Source organism: Mastomys coucha, unplaced genomic scaffold (genome assembly GCF_008632895.1).
Source record: "Mastomys coucha isolate ucsf_1 unplaced genomic scaffold, UCSF_Mcou_1 pScaffold4, whole genome shotgun sequence".
Lineage (NCBI taxonomy): Eukaryota > Metazoa > Chordata > Mammalia > Rodentia > Muridae > Mastomys > Mastomys coucha.
In genome coordinates, this window is record NW_022196910.1 from 23528244 (window position 1) to 23552358 (window position 24115).

Here is a 24115-nt window from a genome sequence, read left to right on the forward strand (position 1 = left end):
GAGAATGCAGCTGGCCCCACAGTGAGGGTCAAGTCTGGCACAGTTATGGTCTTGATTCTGTGTCCATGAACTGACAACCTGGCATGTAGAGTTACCCTTTCTTGGCTGTTTCATTTATCAGACAGGAGAAAAGGAAACCATGTTTAGTCTTCATTTTGTTTTGTTTTGTTTTGTTAATTGTGATATAATACACACATACAACATAAAATCTCCACAGATTATGCTATTACATTGTGCTTTGAGATAGGGGTGTGTAACCCTGGCTGCCTGGGAACCCACAGCCCCCTGTGCTCAGCCTCCCTGGTGCTGGGCTTACAGGAATGTGTGGCCTTTCTTGGGGTGCATTAGTGGTGCTGGGTATACCCCCCACTATTGACAAACAGATTTCTAGAACATTTTTATACGTCAAATCTAAAACTAAACCGATTGATCAACTTGCCCTTCCCTAAGAATCTGGTGGCCACGCAATACTTTCTTCCCTTTTCTGTGAACCTGACATTAGACTATTCCTAGAAAAGGAATCATTCAGTACAGTCTGTTTGTGGCCAGTGGATTTCATTTATTACAATGTTCTTAGGGTTTACCTGTACCAGATGTGACAATACTGCCTGAATAACTCACCACTACTCGCCTGTTACCTGTAGCTTTTCTACTCAGCCTCAGGTGACAGTGGAGTTGTTTCCACATCTTGGCTTTTTGAATGCTTCTTCTCAAAGCATGTATATAAAAATACCTGTCTAAATACCTGCTTTTGATTTTTTTATGTACATGTATGTACAGAGACACATCTAGAAAAAAAGGTTACCAAATCATGTGATAATCTTATATTTTTTAATTTTTTTAATGATGTACCATTACAGGATTTTGTTTGTTGTTGTTAATTTGGTTTTGTTGTTGTTGTTTGTTTGTTTATTTGGGAGGTGGTTCTGGTTGCTTGTTTTAAATGCTTATTTTATTTCATGTGGATGAGTGTTTTGGCTGCACGAATGTACACATACCACTTGTATGCCTGGTGCCAGGGAAATCAGAAGAGAGCTTCAAATCTCTTGAAACGGGAGTTCAGCCTTTGGTGAGCCACCATGTGGGTCCTGAGAAGTGAACCTGGGTTCTCTCTGAGAGCAGCATGTGCTCTTAATTGTTGAGTTAGCTCTTCAGCCTCTGATTTGTTGTAGTTTGGGGGTTGGCTGTTGTTTTTTAGCCTAATGTGGTCTTGAACACATTGTGTAGCTGCAGGTGGCCTTGAACCGCCTCTGCCTTAAAGTGCGTAAGAAACTAAATCTACTAGAGACTCTGACAGACTTATTTTTTCTTTGCAAGTTGGACTTTAGTTCTGTGTGACAAGAAGATATTATGTTCTCTTTTTCAAAAGATTCATTTATTTATTTTTATGTATAAGAGTGCTCTATCTGCATGTACACACATGTGCCAGAGGAGGGCATCAGATCCAATTATAGATGGTTGTGAGCCACCATGGGAATTGAACTCAGGACCTCTGGAAAAGTAGCCAGTGCTCTTAACCACTGAGCCATCTCTCCAGCCCTGATGATATGTTCTTTAGGGCTTGTGGTGACTGGATGTTTGTGACCTTGGGGAAATTATGGTAATGTTTTTCCCTCTTGGGTTGGCACTTCTTCAGATCTGACTACACGTTGCGATCATTTCTCTAATGCCCTTCATGCGTTAACACAGCAGCATCCTTATGAGCAGCATCCTTATGAACAAGTATGAACACTAAAGGCCTCTTTGGATGGTCTCGGGATGCTCTCTCTTTCCTTGCTCTGCCTTCCGGCCTTCCACAACTTTCAGAACCTGGTTCCTGTGTTCTTAATATTTCTACGAAGCTTCCCCTTTCTGCCCTCAGCTGGGCCTTAATCTCCTGAGATTCCTGCTTCCCTTTTGTCCTTAGATAGAGAAGACTCATTCTAAAAAGAAGCAACAACAGAAAATAAATTTTTTTTTTTAAAATGCGTGCTTATGTGTTCTGGGGGGTGGGGTGGGCATGCATGTGTCATGTCATGTCTGTCAGGACCAGAAGATGACCTGTGGGAGTCGGCTGTTTCTGTCCTTCATGTGGGTTCCAGGGTTGTCAAGGTCAGCAGCAAGCGCCTTTGCTCGGTGAGCCTCATTCTTATCCACCCTCTGCCCTTTGGGCTGGGTGTTGGGAGTTGATGCTATCCTTACCCTTTAAAATTGTCTCCAGGCCATATTATTCCCTCCTCACATAAATTACCCTCACACCTTATCCTCTGTCAAACCTATCAAGTATCGTCAGCCACCCGTCTCTAGAACTCACAGAGGGGTTTGGCAGCAGGCTTGTGACCTATCTGTCTCTCCCTCAGGTTTGGCCCGGTGTCAGCTGGATGCTGCATGTACAAGAGGGCAACCTGCTAACCCGCTGGCTCCGGGTCTTTAGCCGTAGCTTCTACCCTGCCTGCTGGCATTTCTGTCCAGCTGTGTCATTAACTCTAGATTGCTCTAGCTGAAATCTCTAACCCTTATGTTCTTCCAAATCATTCATTCCCTGTCTCCAAGACCCCATTGGCTGATGGTGTCCAGATCCGTTCTCCTTCATATTCGTCCACCCTTCATTGCTTTCTATAGCCTCTGTCCTCACAAATTATCAGAACTATTTTCTCACTCTTGTTCTTCAGTCTTTAGGGCAAGCTTCCCCTTCTCTTTCTTCTGTTTAGAGAGTGAAGCACCTTGCCTTTCTTCGGAACCAATGCTTCTTGCTTTCTCGCTGTGTTCTGTGTTCGTGCTACTCCTCAGATGGGGCTTCTCTGATAATCACTTGGCTTCTGTCCCATATATTTGCCCAAATCTACTCTCCCTACAGACATGTCACTTCTCCTCTTTCTTCATGGTTCTCTCAACCCTGCATCCTTACCATCTCTTCCACCCTATCATGCTCCTTTCCTTCCAAACTCTTAAAAATACTCTCTCTCTTTCCCTTTCTCTCTCTCTCTCCCCCTCCCCCTCTCTCTCTCCTCTCCTCTCCCTCCCTCCCTCCCTCTCCTCTCCCTCTCCCCTCCCTTCCTCCTTCTCCCCTCCTCCCCTCCTCCTCTTCTCTCTCTCTCTCACACACACACATATACACACACACACTCACATCTGCAAGTACACACAAGATATGGGGACTAGTTGATTTGACTAAAACTTTGCTCCTATCTACAAGATATGTAGGTAGATGTGAGGCTAGATTAAAATTTGGAGTATTATGGGATGCCTGGTTACTTCCACTGAACTTCCATGCAGTATGTCTGGGGGCAAGGGTGGAGGGAGACCTCTGACTGCCACTCTGCATATCTTGATTGAAGTCTAACTTGCTTGGTAACTGGAGGAAAGAGGAAGAAATGAAGTTTTCCTGTTCCTGCACTCCTGCTTTGTATATAGCAAGAGATTGGACCAAATAAATAAACACTCAGTGAATTTCTTCCAGTGTTAACCATCTTTATACAATAGACTTTCTCCTAGCAATGTCTTAAGTTTGTAACTGCCTTAGAGACAAGCCTTTCAAACTGGCATACAAAAAGCCCTGTGTTCCTTCTACAGAGCATTCTAAGCAAATTTAAAAAAGGAAAAGAAAAAAGAAAAGAAAGGAAAAGAAAAAAGATTCTAAAAGGCATTGAACTCATCTCATTATAACCTGTTACCTCATTGTCCCTCCCCTTGAGGAAACCAAGGCAGTGTGTGTTTATGGTTGGTGGTGCCAAACCAGTCTGTTTATATGTTTATGATAAGAGAGTTAGGTAATGTGATTTCCATCCAAGGTTGATATGTGCATTCCAAAGGGATCTTCAAACTATATCATGTCAACTTTGAGGGATAACTTCTATTCAGCTCAATTTAGGTCAAAGAATGGCTGATGGTCTCCAGACAGATGGAATCTTTTGTGGATGGAGCTAGACAAATGAAAAGAATGCAGAAATCAAGCAGACAACAGTGAGATTAGTTGAATCCAGCCTAGGCCAATGGCTGCTGAATTCCATCTACCCAAATTAAGCTGCTCTGAAAAGGGCCAGTATGTGCTATTTCAAGAGGGCCTGGCTTGTTCTGACTCCAGGAGATTGTCTTCATGTCAGTATAAAATATGAAACTTATTTTAACCATGGGTTGTTAAGTTGAAAGGTTACAAAGATTTTGATAAAGTCTGTAAACAGAGCTAGTATATTTAAGAGAATTCCTTCTCTGGTGGTCTAAGATTTATTTGATTAAGATTACAACAAGAGCTCTTTAAATACTTTTTTTTTTTTGCTTGTTTTGATTATAAATTTGTCCTGTTGAGCATCTGAATATAGCAACCTGTATATAGTACACTTATAAATGCACTTGGAAATTGAGACTCTTTAATCAATTAAACATGTAAGTGAGATTGAGTATTCACAATCTAATGTGTCAACCAGAGTTTCTGGAAACTTGACAGAAAAAAATTGAGAGTCTTTTTCTTATTTAAGTTTTATTTATTTTGCATCAAGAGTCAGGATTTGGGTTAAAAAGTAAAGAGAACCAGTTGGGTTCAAAGTCACATTTGAAACTTTGAAAATGCAAATGTTAGCTTTAAAGTCAACCGACTGAGGTTGGAGAGGTGCCTCAGTTAGCAAACAGCTTGCTTGCAAGCGTGAGGATCTAAATTCAATCCTTCTATAGCACTTACATTTAAAAACAAATAAACAAACAAACAAACCTGGGGGCTGATGAGATGTCTCAACACGTCAGGACACTGCCCCAAGACTGATAACTAGCCTCAAGCTTCAGCTCTTCCCTGGTGGATGAGTACTCACTCCCCCAAGCTGCCCACTGATCTCCTTATTTGTGTGGTGGCACACACAATAAGTAATTTTTTTCTTTTTTAAACTTGGGTATGCTAGTAGAGACGCAGAGATCCCTAAGTCTTATGGCCAGGTAGCCTTACCTACATGATGAATTCTAAGGCCAATGAGAGACCCCGTCTCCCCCTTAAAGAGAAGGTGTGTAACACCTAAACACTTAGGAGACTTCTCAAGTTCTTATCTTTACTTTTGTATGTCCTCTTTGCACAGGTGACAGATGAAGATTAAGCTAGGTCAAGGCAGCACTCACTTTGGGTAATATATTGACACAATGAGAAGTATTAATCAGTTTCTCAGCGACGGATGTGCAAGGTAAGTTCACTGTGAAAACTTTACACCTCTAGAAACTGGGAATCAAATGTGATAAGATAACAAGCAAGGGTTCTTAAAATAACCAGTAGAGCAAACACACTCTACGTTCACTCCCAGCTCACTGGGAAAATGGGAAATTGGCCAAATGGGAAAGCAGAGGAAAAGCATCATGTCTCGGATCCCTGAGTCCTCGCTGTCATTCTCCATCAAAAGCCATCCTTTATCCCCCCCACTCTTGCTATTGCTTGACACTCCATGTGAATTTAAGTGGCAGTGACTGTCTTTCTCCAAGTCTTGAATTTAGCTGTGGAATGGAAAGAGTGTGCCTTAGGGTTTCATGGCTGTGAAGAGACACTATGATTATGGCAATGCTGATAACAGCAAACATTTAATTGGGGCTGGCTTACAATGTCAGAGGTTTAGTCCATTATCATCGTGGTGGGAAGTATGGCAGTGTGCAGGCAGGTATGGTGCTGGAGGAGCAAAGGGTTCTACATCGTGATCTGAATGCAGCCAGGAGGAGACTGTCTTCTACAGGCAGCTAGGAGGGAACGCTCTTCCATACTGGGTAGAATTTGAGCATAGGACCTCAAAGCTCACCCTTATAGTGACAAACTTCCTCCAACAAAAACACACCTGCTCCAACAAGGCCACACCTCCTAATAGCGCCACTTCCCATGGGCCAAGAATGTTCAAATCACCATAGAGTGGTCCAAGGCTATTCTCATGGGAGTTCTTACTAATAGTGGTTATTCTTAAATGAGTACCTACCATCTTCTTGGAGAGTGTCTTCAGGAGAGGTGGGGTATTGTCAGGACAGCACATAACTTTTTCTTTTATTGTTGTTGTTTTAGAGATTCACATATTAAATATTTATCTGTTTTTATGTCTTGTGGCATTGATTTTTTTTTTTTAAAAAAAGGTACACTAAAACAAAACCTGAAGGCTTCAGATCATATCCTGCTATAAATAGCTATATTCTTTCCAACCAGATCACAAATACTACAATTTGCAAAGACAGGGAAGCACAAAGAAGATGGCAAGGATGTACTATAGCTAGAGAAAAATAACCCCCAAATGTTTTGTGCACATTTCAATCTGCTTTTCCTAACCTCATAAGTATGTACTGTCATGGCAGCCTTACACTTTACAAACATGCTTGTCACTGCAAGATTATAGGATTTTTTCTACTTTATACCACAGTGGTTATAGTGTTATAGTGCTCATGTAGACTTGGGTTCTATTAGCTACATGACCTTAGTTTATTTCTTTAAGGAGTCCTGGCCTATTGCTTATCTTGTTTCCAGTCTTGTCTTTAAAAACAAGGCAATGCTGTTTGAGTTGTCCTTCAGATATCAAGGCAAGCAGTTTTAATCATGCAGGAATTCAGAATGAATGCAATCATGATATTTTCTAAGAAACTCATTGAACACTGAGTGTGCCTAGGCCCAGGAGGGACTGGAAACGGGAGCACAGGCTTTGGTGGTGAACACTGATACTATTTGGTTCTATGTGGAAGAGTGAAACAAAAGGACAGCATATGTACAAGAGTCATATATGTTACACAATCCAGTAAGTCAGAAAAATGTGACTAAAACATCAGAGAAGAGAAAGGGGAAATGTAAAATGTATTAGTAACTATGTAGATAATGAGTGAACCCAAAGATTCCTGTCTTAGGGTTTCTGTTGCTGTGACAGTATAGCCTAGCCTAAAGCAACTCAAGGAGGAAATCCTCTATAATTTCGGTCATGGTGTCTGACACAGCAACAGAAAACTAAAACAAAGGATTAGGCTAAAAAAATTCCCAATTCACTAGTCAGTGGAAACGTCACTAACAGTGTTATGAACAAGTCTAGCATCTTTTCTTGTCTGATGTAATAGGAAATATACAGAGCCCTATGAGCATTAGTAATCAGAATGGAACAAGATCCTGAAGACATTAGCCCTACCTACTAGTTTACAGGGCTGAGGGGACATTGAATAGCATGAGCTGTCATAACTGACCAAATCCAAAACATGAGTAATATCTATGACATTACATGACTTGATTCCTTCAACTGGTAAATGAAATGACACAAAGGAGAGAAACGACCACATATTATAGAGACAAGATATGTATTAATTGGGAAAAAAAAGAGAAATATTAATGAATCTGGCCAGTAGAACTTTTGGATTTGTGTTGGGACAAATAGTAAGAAGACACTTTCAGCATTCTACAGTTACAGATGAATGTGTATTTAGATGGTATTAAGAAATTATCATTGTACTGGGGAGATGACTCAGCTAATAAGAGCTTTTGTTGTAGAAGCATGAGGACCTGAGTTCAGACCCTCCTCAGCACCTCCCATAGTGTGGTAGAAGACAGGGCTAGGAAGATCACTGGGGTTCACTAGACAGCAGCAGAATTCCAACTCAGTGATACATCCTGTCTCAGAGTAACAGAGTTACTTCTGACTTTTAGACACAAGATGCACACCCCTATACCCCCACACAAAGAAGCTGTTGCTTACTTAGATGTATAAAATAATGATATTAATGTAATACTAATTTGAAATATCATTATTGAATTTCACCATAAACCTGAATAGAAGTAGAAAAAAAATCCTTTCACCTAGAGGTTTAAATTGAAGTCCCTATGAGTTGACTGCCAAGCTGACATTTATTTTAAACTATTCCAGTGAAAACAGAAGGTGAATAAAGTAACAGAAACTAAATGAAGAAGGAACTAGGGAAAATGTTGACAACAAGCAAGATTTGGACACCTGGCAGCTGAGCATATTCTTCTTACATGTGTGTATGTTTGATAATTTGCATTATAAAAACATAAAGCTACATAAAACAACAAAGTTTCAAGTAGGTATAATGGTACATTTTTCCTGATTATTAGAGATAAATTATTGGAAGTAAAATTGTGAAATCAAAGATTAGATGTTTTGAAAACTCATTCTATTTGAATAAATAAACTTTAAACCAAAGTTATTTATTTTCAGTAATAGGGAATTAATGTTAAAGTTCTAACATAATAAGAGCATGGGAAGATTTTTTGTTTTGTTATTTGCCCAAGGATAACTGTCGGTGTCTCTTTGGATGACTGTCCCAATTCCTACAGAATATTAGTTGTGTCACTTCCAATGTGTTGGATACCCAGCAGGGGAATGTGTGAGGAGCAGCCTTTGTTAAATAATACTTCTGTTCATGTTTGGAAAAAGAACTGCAGTTGGCTTTCCGGGTTTTACTTTTGAAATGAAGAGAAGTTAGGGTTTATGTCTTTGGCTACGTGACGAGCCAGAGAGATGTCATTCCACAGTGTGTGGGTGACTGAAGCATGATGCTATGCTGGATGGGAGTTGGGGGCAGAGTGGGTGGTGTTTATGCCCAGGGAGAAGCAAAGTGGTGAAAAGCATCAAGGTTGAAAAGGGTGAGGGGACAGGTGCAACCTTGAAGGGCCTCAGCAACACGAGATGGCAGAGCTGTAAAACAAAAGTAACAGGTGGGCAGGCACGTTGGCTCAGTGACTTCAGACCCTTGCAAACAAGCTGAAAGATCTGAGTTTCAGCCACAAGCCCTACATGGTGGAAGGAGAAATAGTGTTGCAAGTTGTCCTCTGACCTCTACACGGGTGTCACTGAGCATTTGTACGTGTGTGGCACACCCACAGGGTAAATGGGTAAATGTACAAACATTTTAAGAAAGAAATTAAAACAAGAGGGGGAAAGAAAGAAATCCTTTATGTCATGTGTTAATGATTTGCCAGTCTTAGTCAATATAAGAGTTTGATAGGCTACAGGAGACAAGTTTCTTAGCAATGTCCCTGCCTCCCCTTCCAACCACCACTTTGCCCTATCTTTTAGCTGGGGCTCCTCTTCTACTCAAGACGGAAGTATAGTAGTATCATGGGGGATTGTTCAGGTTCTGAAATGGGGGACTGAGCACGCTCAAGTCTACATGATTTGTTAGGGGCCATGAGTAAGGTGAACAGCGAGGAAAAGACGTGTATTGAGAAATAGTTTTGCCACAAAGTTTAAGTGCAAAGGTCCATAAGAGTATTATTCTGTCACAAATGCGATTTCGAAAGGTGCTTTTTAAAGGGGTGATAAAAACAGGACAAATGTCCAAAAAGTCACCCCTGTCTTGGGCAATGTCATCTGAATGTGCTTACTCACTGTTCTTGATCATTCTTTTTAATTTTCCAAGTATATACTAAGTGCCTGAGATGAGCATGGTTTAGAGTTAGATGCTATGAGGACATGGAGAGACAAACATATCCCACTGATCTGGGAGAATGGAGACCAAATGCATGAAATATGGCATCTGGAGGGTTCAGTAGAAATGGCAGGAGTGAAAAATGAACTCAAGCCTGTTTGCAGAGCATGTGACTGAAGGAGGATCGTATTAGATCTTAAGAGACATCCGCACAATGCTTCATTTCTTACAGGGTATACTGCTGCAGGATTGAGGACAGGCATGGGGTCTGCCCAGCTCTGCTCGAGTAGATTCAGAATGCTTTGTGAGGCTGAGAGCCTCATATGGCTGCACAGTGTTCATGATTTGTCTGTTCTCAGTTATAATACAGTAAAATGAGCCTCAGATTAGCTTCTGGTCATGGGTGCTAATTCTGAGTACCCATGATGCCTATCAATATTTGGAGATGTATGATAGATTCCTCCCCTACTCCAAACAGTTTGCTACCTTCAACCATAAATCTTCTAATACTCTCCTATGGTTGTTTAAGAAATCTGTCAAGTTTCTCTTAACCTCACTCTCTTCATTTACATATGCGATCTTTAGCCTTCTTCTATTAGGGAGTACCCTGTGGGCAGTAGATAGGGCTAATGGCTGTAAGCTACAGAGGACTGTGATGGGATGTTTCCTTAGGGATGCTTAGAATGATACCTTGCTTTTACAGACAGCGATTCTGGGACTCCCAGAAAATTAGCTTCATTTTGTTTTAAATCTGATTTCTACCCAAATGGTATCCAATCTGGTCTTTGATTAAAATATAGCTTATAGGCTACTTGTGTCTAAAATAAGTAAGGTTATTAAAAATAAAGAAATAAAAAGGTGTTGTACAGCTGTAATTTTGCTACTTGGGAAGTGGAGGCAGAAGAATCAAGAGTTCAAGACTATCACAAGACGCCATCTGAAGAGAAGAAATGACAAGAGAGGAAGGGGCAGGGGCTATTAAATCAGAATCTCTGGGTGTGGAATATGATAATCTACTTTTTAATGAAACCCTATAATGCTTCTTGCACAAGGTGGTATTTCAGAACTCTCTATTTGATGGTTATTAGTGTAGACTTTTCCAACTTCCAGCTGTGGCACACCAGCAATTTATTTAACATCTCTGGGTTGCAGTCTCTTCCAGATTAAGAGAATTGATTCTTCGGGATTCTTTATTAAAATGATAACATGTTTTGGTTGCCTACCCAGCTGCTATTTCCTAGCATAGTTGGAACATCCAGTGGAAACCAGTTTTATTTTGCTGGGGTGGTTACATTCCACATGTCAGAGGAAGGTGAGACAGAGGTCACTTAGGATGCAATACCCACCATCTCATTCTCCATGTCATGGACTAACTTACAGATCCACACTGGATTTGAGCCTCAAAAGAAGATGTGCAGGAGAACCTGAAAGGGGGACTTTGGGGCCAGCATTTCTTAAGCTGTAGGAAGGGACATGTGGGAGGTCTACTTTGCTGGCTGCTGGAATATCTGTGTACACCTGGAATCATTGCATCTCCTAGGCAAGCTCCAATGGAGACAATGGCCTTACTCTGAGAATGACAGGGCTGGAGGATGAGTTCCCCATCGTGTTGTTGAGACGAGTTTGTTAGTTTTCTGTGGCTGTGATAAGAGTCCATGGCCAAGGAAACTTATCCAAGTACGTATATGTGGGCTGATGATTCCAGAGGGATCAGAGTCTGTGGTATCAGGGAGCCACGGCAGCTATTGGTAAGCATTGTGACAGGAGCAGATGCTGAGCATATCAAAGGCAAGATGAATGTTTTTATTAATTAATAATAAAGTGAAAATAGTGTAAATAGTATGTGTTTGACATTACGATAAGGCATTTACATAGTATGCCTATTAATCCTCAAATCAAGTGAGAGAGAGAAACAAAGAAAAGAATGTAAAATCTCTAAGCTCTCTCCCAGTGACATGCTTCTTCTAGCAAGGCTCCATCTCCTAAAAGTTCCACAACTTCCCCAAATAGAGTTATCAACTGGAAACCACATATTTAATTACAGGACCTATAAGAGGACATTTCCCATTCAAACCACCATAGGATACTCGGTCAATCAATGCAGAAAAAAGGCCACTTATTGGCCAATAGTTACATGAAGTAGGAAATGCCTACTGTGTAAGTCACTTGATTTGAGGATTAATAGACATACTATGTAAATCCCTTATGGTAATGTCAAACACATACAATTTACACCATTTTCACTTTATTATTAATTAAATAATATTAATTTTCTTTTTTGCTAAATTTGGGGCAGGATTTATAGTGTCACTATAATTAGAAAGTACATCTATTCAAAAATATTTGATAAAGTACAGCTTCTGCTTTTTGTTGCAGCCTAATGAACATATGGTGGCTCCCTTGTCCTCTGAAGATATTGTTGCCACAATATTAGCATTGCCCCCAAGTAACATCATGTAGCTCTGTTGTACAGAATCAGCCTTTCTTCCAACTCTTGACTTTGTTGTAGATATGAAGGCTATTTAAACCTTCACTTAAATTTAGCCTTCCTTAAAGAGTGGTTATAATTTGAAAAGAGAAAAAAAAAAGAGAGCTTCCAAGCTTGAAGGGAAAACACATTTTAACTGAGAATTATTCAGAGAAAAAGCCTAATTTTATGAGTTTCCGTAGGTGGCACTCTAAGGGCATTTGGAGGGTAGTTAGAAATGAGTTAGTAGAGCCATGAGTTTTCTGTGTCATGAATTATCGGAGGGAATTAGCTGAAGTTAGATGCCCTGCCCAAGGTTATTCAAGGGCAGTATGAACAAAGAGGGATTAGAATTCACACTCACACTGCCTAGAATTCCTGTGCGTGACTGGACTTTGCTACGTGATGTTACTTGGGGGCAACACTAATTATTGTGGCAACAATATCTCCAGAGGACAAGGGGAGGGACAATAGTGTCATTGACTTGTAGAGTGGCTCAACAGCAAGAGGTCTCTGAAATCATCCGGGCCAACACTCTGTTCTTACAGAGGATGAAACTGACATCCAGAATGACGTAGCCAGGACCAACTGGCTCAAACGGGGAAGGATGAATTTGAGGACAGCATCGGCCCTGGACTTTCTTTCTCTCTTCATCTCATTTCTACTGAGTTTTTTCAACTCTTTGGAGAAACTGTGAACTGTATTCCTCACATTTCTTTACCAGATTTACTTAAATTTCATTTATTCTGTCATCTAGTTATAGCAGATGTCCCATGTATCTCTTGAATTCTCAGATATGCTAGGCCAGTGTTATCTTTTATGGCTGGTTTATCAAACTGTTTTTGGAAGGAGGTCATAACGTACCTGTCTCTTCTGTAGCTCTGTAAGCTAGTAATACTTCATTTCCAAATGGCATAAGTGGAAATCAAAGAGTCATTTCTCCTGGCTAAACAATCATTATAACACATCAGTCATATTAAGGGTTGATTTTAGCATAACACACTGGACTTATTCTTATCTTTAAAAAAAAAAAATAAACTGAGGAATGGGGGTGGTGCTTTATAAATCTCTTGCCTTGTGGGCAAGAGGAATGACATTTGATCCAGAATCCACATTAAAGTTTCAAGTGTTTACAAAAGGGGAACAAGAATGTGATTCAATTATATTTAATTAAAATATGTTTTTAAATGTTAACAAATTCAGATAAATTGAAATCATGTAACTTTTCTCATCATAAAAGTTTAAAAAAAATTTTCAAGTGTTGTGGTGTACATTTATGATTCTAGTGCTAGGAAAGAGGAAGCAGGAGAATCATTTTTATCCCAGCTTGTCAGCTACTCCGGCCTATTGGTAAATGCCCAATCAATGGCATAATGCTTCAAAGGGAGTGGGTGACATTTTGGAGGATGACACTCAGGCTCTTCTCTAGCATCTACATGAAGAAACATGTTCATGATTCATACAGACACACACACACATACACACACATGAGAGAGAGAGAGAGAGAGAGACAGACAGACAGACAGACAGACAGACAGACAGACAGAGACAGAGACAGAGACAGAGAGAGACACACAGAGAGAGAGAGAGAGAGCTGAGAAAGTCAGAGCTAATGATTGCCACCTTACGGAAGAGAAAATCAGAACTCAAGGCCGTAGCTTATATAACTGTACAGCTGTAATCAGAAGCAAGTCCAATGGAACGAAGCTCTTGACAGATTTCCAAACAAGACAGAATTGGAATTCTAATGTGTTTAGAAGCACAGAGAAATAATTTAGTCCTAAACACTGACCACAGAGAATACTTAAGACAGAGTGACCTGGGAATATTGAAGATAGAGTGACCTGGGTCATTAACAGAAGTACGGAGGACACCGGATTCTAGGAAAAGCAATCACTGGAGTCTAAGAGACTTGCCTATTTCCCAATGTGTTTTGGATCTGAACCTTCTAGAAAAAACCTACCAAAAGTATGACTGGTTTGGAAAGAACCTTGGCCTCATCTGCCAGCCAATAGTAGGTGCCAATTGGGAGTTGAGATTTTCAGATGGACACATTACTTGCAAGGGGAACTGTGCTCTTGAAACCTCTGTCACATGATAGAAATGGCCTCATTCAGCTTTGACAGATGGACTGGAGCAAGGGTTTAGGGAGCAGAGTGTGGGTTTAGACTTTGCCAAGTCTGAGGACAGTAGTGTGACCTTAGGTCATTGTCTTTCACCTCTAACTTATCTCCTCTGAAATGGGATAATAATGGTAATCAGGTTCCTAGCTTTGCTGTGAGAGTTCAGTGAAAGATGACTGTACTCCTCACATTTCTAGGCACCGAGCTGGGCATTCAGGAAATCAATGTTCATTGCAATGTGCACTGACTCTTATTAGTGCAATACATGAGCAATTGGAAGAACATTCAAAAAGGGGGACTCTACTTTTTTACCATCTTTATAGATTTGTATTCCTACCATCTTCAATGGGTTACACAGGTTCTCTGGAAATGAATGCCTGACTTCATAGGTGTCAAGGTTAAATGCACAGACGAGCACCTTGGGGTAAGGAGAGAACAAAGATAAGTCATCAGAAACTATGCCAACTCCCAGTGCCCTTTAGTATTATGGCTCCATGACTAGAACCTTCATTCACTTCATCTCTGCAACTGTCAATGCCTTGAAAGTGTTCAGGCTGAGATTCTAAGCAGAAGTCTGTATTCTGACTATGGGTTTCACCATGTCAAAGCAAACAGCATCCAGCTCCCACCCACACAAGGGCATGCGTGTGAATTATTCACTGCATCTGATTCTCTTTTATGGGCAGCTATTTGGGCAGCTATTTTTGCAGCCAGTGTCAAGGACTTAAATGGTTGAGTTGATTTGCATAGTGCAGCATTTTACAGCTACTTTAGTGAACTTTATGTTACTGGCGCACAGTAGACTCTTGAAGCATGAACAGATTGTAGAGTTATTGTCTGTGTGTATCTGCATTGCAGGCACATAAGCGGGAAGCTCAGGCTAGGCTCTTTATTGTGGGGTATTGTTAATGGGCAACTCTGATAAGTCACTAGGCTTTAGTCACAGTAAAGAAAATCTCAAGACCACAATGTTTGGAAGAACACCCACCGCATTCTTTGTCACTCATGCACATGGCTTTGATCTCAGATATTTGATCTCTCCCAGTACTTACTGAATTCAATTAGTAAGCTCCTTCAAGTTCTGCTTTTAATTTCCCCATTTCATTGTGGTGTGTGTGTGTGTGTGTGTGTGTGTGTGTGTGTGTGTGTGTAGGCTGGAGTACAATCTTGGGTATTGTTCCTTAGGAGTTGTCCTTTTTTTTTTTTTTTTAAAGACAGGGTCATGTTCCAGCTTCTCCTCCTTTGTATCATTCTTGTGGATCATGTGTACGCTCTCAGCTACTTCTCCAGGACCTGCCATGGACCTTCACAGAATCATGCTGTGCTACCCGCTATGATGATCAGAAACTCACCTTCTAAATTCTAAGAAAGCTCCAAATTCAATGCTTTTTAACATGGAAGTTGTCTTGGTCATAGTGACTTGTTTATGGCAATAGAAAAAGTAACTAATTGTTGGGGTACGCTGTGTGAATTTGTGTTTCTGTCCTTCTTTACCTCCCTAAGGCATTCTCTGATCGGCTTTAATAAAAATCTGATGGCCAATCAGCTGGACAGGAAGTAGAAGGTGGGACTTCCTGGGAGAGGGAAAGGAACTTTGGGAAGAGAAAGAAGAATGACCTTTCGCCAGGAGACGGAAATGACGATGGGTGTGGAAGGTATAGCTAGCCATGTGTCTGGATGGGGCAAGGTGGCCGGTTTAACTTACATGAGCTAGTTGAGAGTCTGTGCAGCTAGGGCCCAAGCTTTGAAATATTAAAAGGTCTCTGTGTGGTTGTTTGGGGAACTAGCTGGCTAGGAAATAAGAGCTGCTATATGAACTTCCAGCATGAATTAATACATGCAGAATATTAATAATCATTTTTTTTACAACTAATGATATCTATAGAGGCCTGCCCTTTTCTGAAAAGAAATAAAGGAGTAATGGATGGGGTGGGGGAGAGAGGGGAGGGAAGGGGTAGGGTCTAGGAGGAGAGGAGGCAGAGAGGGACTTGGGGGAGAGGAGGGAGGGACTAGGAGGAGAAGTGGGAGGGAAAACTGCAGTCAGGATGTAATTAATTAGAAGAAAAGTAAGAAACCCACCAAGATAGGTTGCTTATATGCAATGCTTGTCAACCCCCAAACCATTGTATAGGCATACCTACCAGCAAACAGTTGTACACCCACCATATTTAGGAGGTACTACTTTTATTATCACAGGTCCATGCACTCATATCCAGACGTCATGAATATCTATACTCATGTCAATCACTCAGATCTATACAGCACAGCTATTGTCTTGGTTTGGACTCAGCTCATTGTTATTCTCCTTATCTGATTTAGGTAATTCTTTCCAGTGCTTGCTTTTGTAGCCCGTGAATGGATTTTTAACTTGGAGTTGGGTGAAATATGTGGACATAGGATCTCTTGTCCTGCCTAGGATATCTTCAATCAAAACATTCAGAGAACCACTGGATCAGTTTCCCATGTCTCGATTGACATGTTACACTGTGAAGTATAATACAAACACTTTCTTGCTGCTAATAATTGAAATGTCCCTTGTGACTGATTTCCGTTTCTATGTAAACTAAGGAAGACTCACAGTTATTCCTAGAATAACACCATTCTTACTTTCCCCACACACTACCTGCAAATGCAAATATACCATCTCATGATTCAGTCTAGCCCATGCTTACTGTCTCCTGCATACTTACCCTGAATCAGGTATCCAGGTCCAAGTCCCTGTCCGAGGCACACAGTGGGCAGATGGAGGGGTTTGGGACACAAATTTGGATCTTTCATCCTCATTTTCAGTACTCTATCACATTTCTATATTTTTTATTAGATAGGCAGAATCTTATGATTAATTAATTGCTTTATTTGCTTTGAAATATTGCACTGAACAGTCATCCATATCTAAATGTTTTTTTTTCCTTAACAATTATTTCTATGGCCTTTTCTTTCTAGCCCACTGGCTCCATACATGTTATGAGAAAGGAGACTCAGTATACAGCCCTGAGTAATGTACCATCAACTCAAGCTATTCCTCCTTCCGTAAACTGCAGCAAGTTAACCCTATAAGGAATAAATCAAAAAGCCATAACAAGTGTCAATATTGACAACAGTTGCCTACCAGAGCAAGGCCTGCCACCACCCCCAGGCAGAACACTTCAAATTGCTTGCAGATGTCTTCTCAGCCATTGGGTGTATGGATGCTGTGAAGGATTTATCGTTTTTTGTTTAAGACAGTGTCTCGATGTTTCAGAGATATGTTGCGTAGGCTGGCCTTGAACTTCTGATCCTTCTGTCTCAACCTCCCAAGTGCTGAGAATGCAGTTAAACAGCACCACCACCAAGCTTTAATCAGTTCTAATAGAAAGTACGGTGCTGCACCTTTTCTGGTAATTCCAATGGAAAGGGAGTCTGTCTCCTGTTCGCCCTGTTGAAGGGGTGACAGGTAGCGTGAGTGGAGGGATACCATTTTGTTTTCATAATATGGGAGCCACGATCAGAGTCTGAGCTGATCACCTTTTCCTTCAAAGGGTCTCAGTTTCTCTAAGAACAAAAGAACTAGAGTTGTCTACATCTGAAGCCAGGATGCTTCTCTCGAGACTTTCTAGTTATAAAACCCAATGAACTCAGATCAGAATTCAATTATTTCTTCTAAGCTAAAAAGAAAAAAAAATGTTTTAGGGGACTGGAGAGATGTCTCAGGGGTTAAGACTGTTTGCTATCCTTCCAGAAGACCCAAGTTTGGTTTTCAACACCCATGTCAGGCAGCTCACAATGCTGGTAATCCAGGGGAGCTAATGCCGGTAACTCCAACTCCAGGAGATCCTACACTCTCTTCTGGCCTCCTCAGGCCCTGTCCCTGTCCACATGACATATAGTTACACAATACACACACAATCGATGTAAAAATGTTCTGGGTTATCGATTAAGCACTGAGAGCATCTTTCATCTGCTTCCTTGTTGGTGCTTCTCAGTTGGCTGCAATAGCAAAGAGAAGTGAAGGGGGGCGTGTTATCTCCAAGTTGCCAAGGGAAAGGCTTGTAATGTGGGTAGATGAAAGACTGTGTAAATAGTGCCCAGAATTCCATGGCGATGTTTAACAGCCTGCTATTAAAATTGGCAAAGAACTCAAACCCACATGTCTGCAAAGAAAATGTGCAGAAGACCAAAAGTCACTCAAACCATCATGCTTGGCAGCACTAAACATTAAGGAAACACAGATCAAAACCACAACAAAATACCAATGTGCCCCCCCCCTTTCGCGCGCGCGCACACACACACACACACACACACACCAATGACTCTAAACAAAAGTAAAAAACAAAAGACCCCAGAAAGTAAAGGTGATGGTTTGGGGCCATCGGAGCCCATGCAAGTGCTGACAGGAATGTAAAATGTAGTCACATTATAATGGTTTCCCAAAATAAATAAAGATAATTACTACAGAACTCAGCGGTTTCTCTTCTGGGTATATGTCCCCAAGAATTGAAAGCTGAGACTTAAATGAGTGTTTGCACACCTGTGCTTAGACCAGCGCTATTCATAACAGACTCTGAGAGACATAAATGGCTCTTGAATAGATAAACAGCGTGGGTGTGTGTGAGCAATAGAATGCATTCAAACTTTGAAAGGAAAGAAACTGACGCAGGCTGCAACATGGATAGTCCTCGGGAACACCCTGCTAAGTGAAACAAGCCAGCCACAAAGGACAAGTCCTGTGTAATCTCACATCTATGAGGTGCCTGGAATAGCCAACTTCATACAGAAAGAAATCAGAATAGTGGAATGAGGGCTTGTGGAAGGAAGTCATAGAGAGCTATTGTTTACTGTTTCCATGGGGGATGGCAGAGTTTAAGTGATACTGCTTGGACAGGACTGAGCCTACACTGGGTATGCCACTGCATTGTAAACTTCAGAATGGTATGGATGGCTGGGCATGGTGCTGTGCCTTTGTATCTTCAACATTAGGAAAACAAAGATACCAGAATTTGGAGTTTAAAGTCAAATCCCTCTGCTACATAGTGAATTTGAGGCAAGCCTGGGCTGCCAATGTGTTCTCGTTTCAAAATAACAACGAGGTTAAATTGGACATTTTTATTGTATGTATTTTTAAAAATAATAAAATATTTTGGGGATGGGAGGTAAGGGGGGTGCTCTAGAAAGTACCAGAGACCTGAGAGGTGAGAGACTCTCAGGACTCATTGGGGGTGACCTTAGCCAAAATGCCCAACATTAGGGAGGCAGAACTCAAAGTGTCCACCTCCAGTAGATAGACAGGTCCTCAAGTGGAGGGACAGGGTGACTAACCCACAGTCAATATTTCTGATCTAGAATTGTCCCTGTGTAAAAGAATTGCAGGGACGAATATAAGAAAAGACCGAAAAAAGGTGGTCCAGTGACCAGCCCAACTTGGGATCGACCTCATGGGGAGGCACCAAGGCCTGACACTTACTGATGCTATGATGTGCTTACAAATGGAAGCCTGGCATGACTGTCCTCTGAGAGACCCAGCAAGCAGCTGACTGAGACAGAGGCAGATACTTACACCCAACCATTGGACTGAAACTGGGGAACCTTATAGTTGAATTAGGGGAAGGATTGAAGAAGCTGAAAGGGAGAGCAACACCATAGAAAGACCAGCAGTCTCAACTTGCCAGACCCCAGGGAGCTCCCAGAGACTGAGTCACCAACCAGGAGCAAACATGGGTTGGTCTGAGGCCCCTGGCACATATAGAGCAGAGGTCTGCCTGGTCTGGCCACAGTGGGAAAACATGTGCTTAACCCTTGAGAGACTTGAAGCCCCAGGGGAGGGGGAGGCCTAGTTGAGGTGGGGGGGGGCGTTGGTGCACTTTCTTGGAGGCAAGGGGGAGGAGGGATGGGATGAAGAATTGTGGGAGGGAGAACTGAGGGGGGACAATGACTAGAATGTAAGTAAATAAAATTTTTTAAAAAGGCAGAGACAGGCAGATTTCTGAGTTCGAGGCCAGCCTGGTCTACAGAGTGAGTTCCAGGACAGCCAAGGCTACACAGAGAAACCCTGTCTCAAAAAAAAAAAAAAAAAAAGATAAAATATATAACTATTTATTATTATTATTAATTATTATTATTCCTTCTATCTTCTAGAAGATGTGGTACTTCTTTGAACAAATAAAAGAAGCCCCTAGTTTTAATCATATGATATTAGACTAGAAAATGATTTGGACTCATTGATAAAACTAAAGTTCTTAAATTCAACTCAACAAAAAATACTGTATCATTTGCAAGTGTGGCAGCTGACAGCTTGTCACATCTTGATGAAGGCTAAGAAGGAGGAATTGTGGACACTTGCGCCAATGACCCCTCCTGTTGGCATCTTCATTAGTTGTAGCAGAAAACAAAATCTGATGTCCTTTTCACATAGCCATAGTTTGTTAGTATTATTCAGTTTAGCTGCCAACATCGCTCATTGCCTTCAGAGGTTCCTAAAATAATCCAGTAGATGTCATGATCAGTGGTACTATGCCTCTATTCACATTATCTGTTTGTTCTCCCACACAGATCATCTTTAGCCCTTGTGTACATTCTTCTACTTGGGGCAAACGTTACCCCGGACAGCATCCTCTGGGCTCCATCAGTCTCTAGCTTCTTGTTGAGTGGAGCCATTAGGTAGTAGTGACAAGAAATCAACAAACTTGACAAGAATAATCTAGGAACTCTCGCTGCTCTGCCTTGCCATGTTTTGGGGATGATTGTGTTCTTGTTTATCATACAAGCTGGCTCCGTCTATTCACAGCACCCTGGAAATGCCACTTCTCCCAGCTTACTCATTCAAGACTGTGGGAGGTAATAGCTCTGCATTGTTTGGGAGTCCCTGGGCCTTCTTGATCTCTTGTTGGTTCCCTTGATCAGTTAAATCCTTGGGTGATCTTTTGTTCTAATGTTTAAACCTGTCGCTCATTTATTCCAAGACTGATTTTTCCAGCGACTCAGATGTCACCAAGATAAAGATTGTCCTGACAATCTGACCACACTAATGAATAAGGTCCTGCTCACAGAGAAGAGACCAAAGGGTCAGGCTGTTGTTGATGTTTCAATATCCACATCTCCTAAATGCACTGCTTAATGTTCATCCTCCACTGGTACCTGGGCCAAAGTGAACCCCTAGTAACAGTTACTATTATTGTTTTGCCATCTTAGTAGACAGAGAGCACCTAAAATAATCCAGTAGATGTCATCATCAATGGTTCTATGCCTCTATTCACATTATCTGTTTGTTCTCCCACACAGGTCATCTTTAGCCTTTAGGTATATTCTTCTGTTTGGGGCAAATGTGACACAGGACAGCATCCTCTGGGTTCCATCAGACTCCAGCTTCTTGTTTAAAAGTAAATGATCCACCCTATTTATTTGCTGCTATTTTATTATATTTGCTACTGAAGGCTTAATATGCATTGGGCTGTTAGTGACTGGATCTCATTTAATCGTACTCCAGAAAGTGCTATGAGGTAAACATTACAAAATCATTGTCTCTGTCTTTCAGAGGAAGTACCAGCGCTCTAAGAAGACTGATCTTGGTTTCCTCCCCCCCACCACACCCCCCCAGGATCACACAGTGAGTGATTCAGACTGAGACTTTGGGCAAGAAACCCAGAGCTGGGCAGGACAAGCAGATTTGCTCCCTCTGTTCTTGAAGCTGGAAGCAATCACTAAGCAAAGCAAATGATGAAAGATATAGTGCGTTTTACCGACAAACCTAATCAGACCCAGAGAAAATGGCTTTAAGCTAGGAACCAAGGGAATGAATGAGCCAGATGCAGGGATGTGGCCAGGCCCCTCACCTGTAGACTTGGGAACAAGTCAAGGCAGAGCCAAATCTCATCTTGGATTTACCTCTGAAGTGTCTACCATGTTGCTCTCATGAAATCTACCCTAAGCAAGGGTTTTTCCTGACTACTGAAATACTGATTTTATTCTTCCCTGGTTGATGACTGTTTCTGGTAGAAATCATCCTTAGTTGTTGTTTATAAGTCAACTTTCACAGTGCCTTCTAAGCTCACGGGACCATTTTTCCAGTTATCTGTAAGAGACACCCATTCATTTTGATGGGAGGGACATGTAATTACTTGAAGGAAGAATTTGGCTGATGGGCTTACGGACAGCATCAGACCCTCCAAATGCACGTTTATATTTTGCAACCACTGTTTAAGAAGATTGCATGCCACACGAATTAGAGGTTATGGGTTGAAGGCACCTCTGTCTTTATTCATGCATCCCTTATCTTCTCCAGGTATTGTTCATTTCAAATTCATACCAGGTTATTCTTTTTTTCTTTCTGACATCCACTTTTCCAGATTTCAAAAAAAATATCTACAGTTAGAGAGACACTTTGGTTTTCTAAAGCTATGGTTCTTTCCTCAATTCGTTTGTAAGGGAGAAGGTTGCCTAATGGGAGTCCCTACGGGTAGTTGGGAATTGGAAGTACTGTGTGTGATTCTTGGACGGTTCTGCTGGGGTTTGTTGTCTCCTGACCTCTGGATCCGTTCTGGCCTGCACATCTTGCCTTTATTTTCTTAGCACTATGTCAGGAAGGAAAAGAGATATTGTCCCCTGCTGAGGCTGCAGTTTGGGGGTCTGTGAATCATTAGCATCCCTGAGTATTGTACACAGAAGAATAGACATGTGCATGCTGTTCATGTTTCAAGACTGGATGTTACAGGTACCATGCAGAGACGTATGAAAATAAGAGCCTTTCAAAGACCCTTCCAGCAATGCTCTTAAGTGCTTCCTAGTTCAATTCCTCCCCGCCCCTACTTTTCTTTCTCAGACTGGGTTATGAGAAAAAATAAAATAAAGTTATTTAGAAACTGAAGTTCTAGATTCAGTCTGATCTTGACTTTGGTGTTAGAGATAAGTCACCAAATGTCTCTTGAACCCGGTTCCTCCTTTCCTCAACTAGCTCATTGTTGGCAATCTGCCAGAAGCATCTGTAGCCTCTGCCCAAATGAGTTGACATTTCCATAGGAAAATGAGAGGTGACCACAAAGAGAGAGAGCCCAGCCTCGTGGGATGAAGTCGGGAGCCTTTGTCTAGGTGTCTGTGCACTTTGGGCTATGAAATTGGCCTAGGATTATACCTGCTTTACTTCCCAGACACTAAAGAATCCTTAAAATGCAGCCTAGGCAAAGGATGACTTTGTAAAAGAACAAAGGTGGGGACCTGCACTCCCTGATTTTCAGGCTCGCTATAAAAGCTATCATCACTTGCCAATGTGGTCGTCATAAAGCTGGACATGCAGATCAGTGTGACAGAGTTGAGAGTTCAGAAAGAGACATTTCTGTGGCCAATTAAGTTTTGATAAGCCATAAGGGGTCAAAAGTAGAATCTTTAGTATGGAACTTGTGCCTCAACTTTTCCTCACAATGCATTGAAAATTCAATTAAAAATAGATCATAGGACAAAAGCTGAAAGCTAACATCTTAAAGATTCTAAATAACATGTGAGAATAATCCTTGTGGTGCTGAGCTGTGCTAAATTTCTTATTTAGAACATGGAAACATGAGACTTTAGAAAAAAACACTTGTTTAAAAAACTTTATGAAGTCAGATGTGATAGTGCACACATGTTATTTTAGCACGTAGCAGGCAGATGCAGGAAGATCACTAGAAGTCTGAGGCCAGCCTGTTCTACATAGTAAATCCTAGTTTATCCTGGGCTTACAGAATGTGATCATTTCTCTAAAAACAACCAAACAGGGGCTGGTGAGATGGCTCTGTGGTTAAGAGCACCAACTGCTCTTCCAAAGGTCCTGAGTTCAAATCCCAGCAACCACATGGTGGCTCACAGCCACCCCTAACAAGATCTGAAGTTGCAGTGTACTTATCTATAATAATAAATAAATATTTTTAAAAAACAAAAACAATCAAACATAACAAAACAACAAAGAAAAAATAGACTTCATAAAGCTTAGAATCATTAGCTTGTCAAAGCATAATTGACGAAATTAAAAAGCAAGCCATTAACTGAGAAAAAAATACTTGTGAGGCATATCACTGACAAAGGTCTCAGAGCTAGATAACATACATGTATCTTTCAACACAATAAGAAGATATCAATCTAATACTATTATAAAGTGAGGAAAATATTTTTTTTTCCTTTGAGACAGGGTTTCTCTGTATAGCCCTGGCTGTCCTGGAACTCACTCTGTAGCCCAGGT

At 41.2% G+C, this 24115-nt stretch overlaps 1 long non-coding RNA gene across 1 annotated transcript in view; it reads left to right on the forward strand.

Moving 5' to 3' along the window:
• LOC116076138 overlaps positions 1–21501 on the forward strand; it is a 37863-nt gene extending 16362 nt beyond the window's left edge. Inside the window, exons 2-5 of the long non-coding RNA XR_004112836.1 lie at positions 5040–5141; positions 7821–7936; positions 21190–21287; positions 21443–21501. This is a non-coding gene — a long non-coding RNA (uncharacterized LOC116076138). The remainder of the gene's footprint in view (positions 1–5039; positions 5142–7820; positions 7937–21189; positions 21288–21442) is intronic.
• Positions 21502–24115: the final 2614 nt, after the last annotated feature.